Raw genomic sequence first — 7,773 nt, forward strand, 5'->3', positions numbered from 1 at the left:
CAAAGAGCAACGGCGTCTGTAGCTCAGTGGATAGAGCGTCTGTTTCCTAAGCAGAAGGTCGTAGGTTCGACCCCTACCTGACGCGTTCCTTTTTATCATTTGGTAATCGAATACATTTTTACTTCACAAATCTCAAATAGAGCACAAATAATAATTTCATTCACTCTTTTTTTTCATCCAAAAATTTCAACACAAATCCCAAATGGAATACATTTTTTCTTCCACTAATCTCAAATCCAACGCAACATTTTCCAATTTCACATTTATGTTTTGTTTGTTTAGATTTTTCATATTTTATTTTTTGATACCAAAAACACAAACCTATGAGAGGGGCGTTGAGTTTCACATTGACAATTTTTAGTGCTCATTTGGCAACTTTCCAATGACCTTCGGCGAGATGTAAAAAAACTTCTAAACTGTGAATTTGTATTTTTTTGCCAAGGAATAGGGGTATTAAAACTTCTCTCCCAATTTCTTATATAGATTTTTAAATTTTTAACATCCACAATGACCCATTTTCTTTCAATCATTCTCCCTTATTATAGTGGGTGTTATTCTTTTTCAACTTTGGCTTCTAACGTTGACCAATCTATAAGAAGGTCATTATAATAGGTGTTATTCTTTTTCAACTTTGGCTTCTAACGTTGACCAATCAATAAGAAGGTATCGGTGACAAGAACGACGATGTAACTAACCTTTTTTAAATGTGTATCTTATTTTCCAAACCACATTTTTTTGTAATTTATTGTTGTAGTTTTAATATGTTTTCTTATTTTTGTCCTTGGTTGTGTTCTTTCTATTGTTCAATACGATGTTAACTTCAATTTTAATACAACTTTTTTTTAACTTTTGATACAAATGAAAGTCAACACAAAATATTTTGTGTAGTCAACAAAAAATAAGCTTAAAGTCAACTCACAATTTTTTCGTGACAAACAAAAAATAAGATTATTTGAGCCTACAATGTTTCACTCTTAAGATGAAAACATTTCTCAATCTAAAAACCCCATCACACTACCACCACTATCGCCAACTCACTGCCGCTATTGCCACCATCACACCACAACCACTAACATAGTAGTTTTAAGGATACAACCAAACATAGTAAAATGTATATTCTAAAAAACATTTTTTAGAAAGGAAAAAAACATAAGTTCCATAGAAAATGCTTTCAATTGAAAATTGTTTTCCATCAAAACAAACAAATTGATATACTCCTAACCTCATAACGGTCAACGTGGGCACCAGTGTATTTGTTAACTTCCACATATAAACCAAGGTGACAAGACAAGAATATCTACAGGATGTGATAAGCCATTAGGATGGCTACATAGACCCAACACACAAAAAGGATGTGGCTACATCTTTAATCATAACATAAAGAAACATGAAAACATGCCCCTGTGCTTCTGCATTTGTTCATAATTCTCTAATTTTCCAATTGCTCCATGCATATCCTGCAGAATTACTCACAAAGCCTCAAAACAGTAAGGCTGGCAGAGGCAGTCAATTGCATGCATCAGCTTTCTCCGGGGCCCCACAGCATCCGCACCCATGTCCTTGAGTTTCTTCATAGTCAGATTCACCAACTGGAATTTGTTCACACTTTTCCCTCGAAAAATCTTTACAAACTGGTCAAGTCCCAACAACGCTAGCCACTGGCTCAACCCCCCAGCTCTTCGAAGCTTCCTCTCAATATTCGATGCCCTCATTCTCTGATTCAGCAAGGCACCCCCAGCAAGGTAGTTCAGTGGCCGCTTACTCACTCTTGAGTTGCAATTGACCCAAAGTGCAGTGCGGGATTTAAAATTGTCAACGTGATCTAGATTTTCAGATCCAATCCTATTATCTGTCCTTGGTAGCATTGCAGTCGGTCGAGGACTTCTTCTAGCAGTTGGGATATTCTTGATCGGAGCCAATGGCATAGATTTCTCCATTTCATCACCTGAGTGAATCTCCAGGCATGTCTCCATTGGACATTGAGACTCCGTATTTATTGTTTTTATGGGCATTGCCTGCGGTTGACTTGGTCCTAGGTTTGGTGTTGTGGACTGTTTGTTAAGGGGTAAAGGAGGGATCAGGATTCTGACTATCTGTTTCTTAACTATCACCCAACTATCTTCTCCGGGAAGTTCTGCCTCAGGCCCACTTGAAGTACTATTCTTGTTTGGAGGTATTGCCACCAGCTGTCTTTGTTTTGGTTTTGCCATTCAGAGAAGACCTGTTAATCTGTGATACATGTAACATTGCATTTAGACATAAATAGTGCAGGAGTTTAACTTAATATTTGATCAAACGCGAGCAAAGAAATTCACTTCAATGGGGACTTGGATGAAAAGAACAGAAACAGCAACACAAAGTAACTGCTCAAGAGCAAAACAGCGATAGAAGCAATATGATATTATAGGAATGAAAATTGTTGGAAATGAAGCAAAGATCAGAACATCTTGATTCTATATATCCACTGATGAGCAACTATGCAAATTGTCAAGTTTCTGTATCCTTTTGTACCACAAAAGGCTGTTTAAAGTGAATTGACGAAGGAAATTCTGTATTTTTCTTCTTTGTTATTGATAGGAAAGAACGGAGAAACAACACAACATTAGTAGAGGAAGGACGAGTAATCCTTCACTGATAAAAGCTAACTGCATGCCAAGTGCAAAGCAAAACCAGCCCCAATCCCTTTGATTCTCCCCACTAACTGCTAGAAGTGTCCCAACAAATCTTGCCCTTCCTTCTCAAAGAAAAGACTATGATGAAGACCCTCACGATCAATTTAAAACCATCCCTTTAATCTTTTCAATAACGAAAGCCCTAAGGTAGGCCCAAGACAACACTATCTATACCAAAGAACCTTCTCCCAACACCGCTTAACTTAAAAACAAAGCATAAAATCATTCACCTTGAAAATGATTCTCGTGTAAAAGCTTTGAAAAGCGAAATGTTGTTGATAAATGATATCTACTCTTTCATCATCATATTTTCTGTGTTTTGTAAAAGTGATTTTGGTAGATATACTTCTCTGCCAGTTGCATTCCATATGTAAAAAGGAATCCAGTTTCCATCCCAAATATAAAACAGGCTATCAGTTTCCAAACTATTGGAGAAGGATGAAATATTGCTCACATTATTTTGTTTCTTCTGAATCATAAAATGCCATTTCAGAAATCTACTTAACCCTAAAACCAAAATGATCCTTACTTATCCATAATGCCAAATGGTGCAAACTGATGTTTAAAATAACAATCTTCCTTTGTTTTCGTTGCTGAGACAACTGAAGTTTGCAGATATTGCTTTTTCTGTGTATTGAATTAGTTGAGCTCTATAATGTACTTAACTATAAACAGAAAAATGGAAAAAAATAACAAAAAGAATAAAAGGCAATATCCTGTTGTACTCATGTCTGTTTGCGCACACACGCACAAGAGAGAGAGAGAGAGAGAGAGGGAGAGAGAGAGAGAGAGGATAACTATAAAGAATGATTGACGATGGAGGAAATTTAGCTAAAAGAAATATATAAAACTTGTATAGAAATATATAAAAAGTGTATGGCAATAATATGTGAAATATGTATATTCTAACTTTTTTGGCATTATTTGATCATTAACAAACGCCCACTTGGCAATCATTAGCAAGACCCCTAAATTGACACTTGGACAATGGTGTGGGATATATGCGTCCGATCTTCATGCATATTTATATTAACACTATCATTATATATACATATTGTTCTATAATTACTATAAAATGAGTAGAATACCTTTTTCATATTGTCTGTTACATATCACACCATTTTATCTCACATAAACAATTAAAAATATAACCTTTTCAGTCTAGTCTGTGTAATCTAAAATTTGAAGTTTGATGAGTCCGACATCTATATACACACCCAATACCCGTACTTGAGTTCATTTAAGGCTCAAAGTGGACTAACATACTAAGGTCTCGTAGAACCTATGTGCAATGCACAACATAAGGTGAGGGCCTGAGTACAATGTATGTGTGATGGGCTTGTATATTAGATATACTAGCAACAAAAAAAGGTGAATTTTTTCGGCAAATCAACCAAAAGATTTAGGAAATCAATATAAAAGTTTATCTTTTCAATCGGTATATGCATCAACTAGATCAAACATCCATTGCAAATTCGCACTAATTAAAAGCCTAGTTGGTTAATCATTAGAGATCTATTTCAAACAGTCAAACATAAGTTCATAAATCTAGAATGCAAAATACCATAAATGATTAATGCTATTATCTATCTACAAGACCGTGAATTTTGGTATAAGACATGTCTATTAGTGACCTTGAAAAATAAAAAGATAAAGATAAAGATGTGATTGGATCATTAAAAAGAACGAATAAACCCTTTCCCTCTGTCACATGAACTCTTCTAAATATGCGAAGTGCCTATGTCGGATACTCCGCATTTGGATAGGGGTATGTGATATGTGTTTGACATGACCTCCCCTAAAGTTTAGAGAAAATACACAAGCAGCTCCAAAGTTTTGGCATAATTACGCCGACCTCCCTTTTGGTAAAGATAAATGGACTTAAACTAAAGTGGATGGTATGCAAACACATTAATAAATAAAATACATTTTTAATAGATGACCATATCATTTTCCCATCCATATGACCAACAAATTATTGATTTTGTTATTGATGAAACGGTTACTAATGCTGTGTTTAGTTGGAGGATTTGAAGAGCGATTTGTAAAGGGAAATGGAAGAGGTAGGTGAAATGTGAATAAAATATACTTACATTTCACTTAATTTCACACACCTTTTCCTTTTCCCTTTCCCTTTCCCTTTCCCTTTCCCAATCCCTCCCCAAATCCACCAACCAAGCACAACATAATTGTCAAGTGAATTAAAGTATTAAGGTTGTGTTTGATTGGAGAATTTGATGATGGAAATGGAAAGGAAAAAGGATATGCAAACCCACTTTTTGTTTGGTTATAATGACAAACACAAGGAAAAAGAAAGTGAGAGGGAAATGCAATCCAACTTTTTGTTTGGTTATAATGGAAAACACATGGGAAAAGAAAGTGAGAGGGAAATGCAATCCCACATTTTCTGACCAAACCCCTCCATCCAAACGAAGTGTTAGACTATGTTCTTTCTCCATTTCCCAACTCAACCAAACATAACTTGGAATTCGAATCCTATCAATTATTTCTCCTTTTCTTTCTATTTCCATTCCTCTCATCAAATCCTCCAACCAAACAAAGCCTAAGGAACTCGATGAAATTGTGTCAAAGCTTTGGAGCTTACTGCATTTTCTCCAAACCTCAGGAAAGACAGTGCAATTTACCCTTACTAATTTGATAACTCCCCTGTACTAGTTTGGAATGAACTTTTCAAAAGGCAATTAAACAGTTATTAAACTCAATACTACCCCAAAGATATAATAAACAGCTATTGAAATCAAACGAAAGAAATATTACTTCAGCAATAATCATCTGAAACAAAAATAAAAAATAAATTTTTTTTTTATAGCAAGTCAGTTGTTTTTCAAAACAATAACAACCTTCCAAAGCAAGAAATTATGCCGAAACTGTAAAAAATTAAGAAAGGGAAGTTTGAACCCTCTCATTTACTAGAAAGTTCGAGGCATCAGGAAACAAATTGAAAAAGCGTCGAAGAATAATGAAGATGGATCAAATCATCAAATATTATTATTCAAGAGAAACATAACATGCAGTTGATTCAATCTGATGATTACCAAATACAAGTGTGTTGCTTCTGGGGGATTGTCAATGCGACCTCCGACGAACCATCTTCTGCTCTTCTCTCTCTGTACGTTAGGGCTTTGTTCTCACTTCCGTTTTAGAGTTATGTTTTTATATTTTATAAAAATACACTTTGAACCCACTAAAAGTTCTCAATTGTTTTTGACCCCAACATTGTTATTTTTAAAAATTATTAGAACAACCTCCAATGATTCATCAAATAGATCATCAAATTTAAATTTGACAAAAAAATTTACTTTTTACTGTTCTAACAGTTCATCAAATAGATCATCAAATCCAGAATTTTTCAAATATTTCATCAAAACTGTCACGACTCAACCCCATGGGCTTAGGGTTATAATCGCAATTTACTAACTTATTCTATTCGTAGCAAATTAAACCACGCAGGCGAAAATAAAAATAATTAAACAGAAAATTATTTCATTTTACTATTTTAATAAGAGAAAATACATCTATAGGGCTTTTATTATTTTATTATTTAGTAACCGGCCCCGAATAGAAACAAAAATGAGCAAAAATATTAAAAAAAAAAAAAAAAGAAGACAAAATAGTGGTTTAATGTCAATCCTCGTGCGGATTTCATTACGTGAGATTATGAGTTCCCTTACATCTTGTCACCTGAAAGGGTAACAGCTATAAGTATACAACAGAGTGAGAAATATTACACCAAGAGTATTGGGAATACAAAATAACCATGGATAGTTAATTAAGCCAAAACATTTACATAACTCAATTTGATAAATAAATCATTTAAGTGACAGAAATTAAAATACAGAAATTATGTAAATAAATAACCACAACCACGATACAAAACAGAGGCTACAGAAAGTGACAATTAGAACAAAGGTCAATGGATCTATAACGAACAGAGGACCACAAAGTGGCCAAACAAAGGTCAATGGTTATTTAAGTCCCCAAGGCGTAGAACTCCTGTCGTGGTACTTACAAAACGTAATTATTTATAAGGTTATAGTCAAATATTCTTTAAAATTTAACCAAACATATCCATGGGTTTTATTTTAAACAAATATAGTTAAGAAATCCACGTAATTGAAATATTTTATAAAACATAACTTGAATTAATATAACTCATAAAATATAACTTGTATAAAATAAATTATAGTAAGTCAAAACATACGTAAAATATATTATGGTAACTCCAGGTATAATATAACTCACCTTGAGATTGAGTCTTACTAATTCATTTATATTTTTGTTGGTTTTTGGCTCCTTCATTTTTCGCTGATCTCCTGTCTCTTTTTTTTTTTCTTTTCTTTATTTGTTTTCACGTTGGCCAGCTTCACCACTTTTCGCTTATTTATATGCACATGTTGGGTGATGACTCACCCTTTTATTAATAACCGTAATGCTGACTCACCCCTCCCCCTTACATTTAGACATACAGATGGGACTTTCTCATCTTCTAACCATATTTGCAAATCCTTATAATTAAAACAAATCTCCGTAAATCCTACTAACAAATCTTCCTAATTTATTACTTGATTTATTTAACTAAATCTATACATTCTAATCTTTTCACACTAATTAGTGATTAATTTAGCCCTCAAATAAATTTCCTCATCATATATTTAATAACCATAATGACAAATTAATTTACATGTAGCTTTCATTATTATTATTACTATTGCCTATTATTATTATCATTATTATTCTTATTCTATACATTTATTTTATTATTATTGTTATTAGTATTTGTTTATTGTTTTAATAATATTTATCACATATAACCACAATTATGTATATAACTAAAAATATTTATGTGGTATTTAATTAAATGTTCAGGGTCTTACATTTCTCCCTTCCTAAATAGAAGTTTGTCCCAAACTTGACGTATCTTAATTTTTAAAGAGGTGTGGGTATTTGGCTCGCATTTGACTTTCTGTTTCCTACGTACTTTCTTCGATACGATGATTTCACCATAAGACCTTTACCAGTAGTATGGTCTTGTTTCGGAGAACTTAATTACGACGATCGAAAATCTGCACTGGTTGCTCTT

General features: G+C 33.5%; 2 non-coding genes across 2 annotated transcripts; one reads left to right on the forward strand and one right to left on the reverse strand.

Moving 5' to 3' along the window:
* Nucleotides 1–12: 12 nt before the first annotated feature.
* Nucleotides 13–85, forward strand: TRNAR-CCU (transfer RNA arginine (anticodon CCU)). The gene has a single exon. It is a non-coding gene; the product is annotated as a tRNA-Arg (tRNA).
* Nucleotides 86–1,346: 1,261 nt separating this feature from the next.
* LOC114272366 (uncharacterized) lies at nt 1,347–5,870 on the reverse strand. Its single transcript, XR_014345607.1, has 2 exons — nt 5,729–5,870; nt 1,347–2,229 (listed from the first exon to the last, which is right to left on the reverse strand). It is a non-coding gene; the product is annotated as an uncharacterized LOC114272366 (transcript).
* Nucleotides 5,871–7,773: the final 1,903 nt, after the last annotated feature.

The sequence above is a fragment of the Camellia sinensis genome, chromosome 12, assembly GCF_055761805.1.
Source record: "Camellia sinensis isolate YWXY chromosome 12, ASM5576180v1, whole genome shotgun sequence".
Taxonomy (NCBI): domain Eukaryota; kingdom Viridiplantae; phylum Streptophyta; class Magnoliopsida; order Ericales; family Theaceae; genus Camellia; species Camellia sinensis.